This window comes from Acyrthosiphon pisum, chromosome A1, assembly GCF_005508785.2.
Source record: "Acyrthosiphon pisum isolate AL4f chromosome A1, pea_aphid_22Mar2018_4r6ur, whole genome shotgun sequence".
Classification (NCBI taxonomy): domain Eukaryota; kingdom Metazoa; phylum Arthropoda; class Insecta; order Hemiptera; family Aphididae; genus Acyrthosiphon; species Acyrthosiphon pisum.
Genome location: NC_042494.1, coordinates 11,783,986 through 11,785,122, shown reverse-complemented (window position 1 = coordinate 11,785,122; position 1,137 = coordinate 11,783,986).

The following is a 1,137-nucleotide window of genomic DNA, read 5'->3' as shown; positions in this document are numbered from 1 at the left end:
TACGCCGATATGTCAAACAGCACATCCAAATGTGCCTGGATTGCCTAGTACATAAGGTACCCGCTGGCAAGACCCAGGTTACCTACATCCCATACCGACGGGTAAGCGACCGTTTGAAGTAATCCACATCGACCACTTGGGTCCGTTTGAAACCAGCACCACAGGTATTAAGTATCTACTGGTACTGGTGGATAACCTAACCAAATACACACACCTGTATCCGTGCCGTACCACAGATACCGCCGGTGTACTGAACCGGTTAACGAAATTTTGCGACACGCGTGGCATTCCCGGACGTATCATTAGCGATCGTGGTACCTGCTTCACCGGGAAAGCGTTTGGGAAATTTTGCCAAAGTCGAGGCATACGCCATACGCTGAACTCAACTCGTCACCCACAGGCCAATGGGCAGGTCGAGCGCGCGAATCGGACCATTGTGCCACTATTAGCCATAATGACGACCGATCAAGCTCGATGGGACAGTTCTTATTGACTACTGCGTCGCGACACGCATTAGTTGTAACGTGATTTATTTATTTATTTGTTGTAAAATTATTATTTGTAACGTCGCCTAACGTTTTGGCTTGGCTCGCCTCAGACCGAGGACGCTCTGACTGGCCAGGAAGGGCCGAATGTTAGCGACGATTTAATTTTTGTTAATTATTGCACTCTAGGCGAGTTATTTATTGTCCAATTATTGTAAGGGCCGAGGCACTGTGTGCCCTAGAGTGGTCACACTGCGCCTCGTGCCCAAACCGGCACGGACGACCGCGACGGCGGCGCGTCCGTGCAGTCCGTTTTGTTTTTTTCGTAGCGACCGGTGGCACCGTTTTTGTCCCACGTCCCCGACGACCGTAACTGACCATAAGTAAATTCCGATAATTACAGTTAACGTATAACCGCCTATATAGTAATGTTTAGTATACGTTTGTACTGCTATAAGTGTTGTTAATAAATAAACGCCGAATAACACACTTCGTCATAAAGTTATTATACCGTGGTAACCAGAAATCCTGACCCGAGCACTTTAATGGCTACCGAATCTTTTGCCAATAAAAGTTTGCTAACAAATATTACTACAATATTACTTATATTATTTTTTTTATTATTATACAATTAGTATTATATTATATTTAA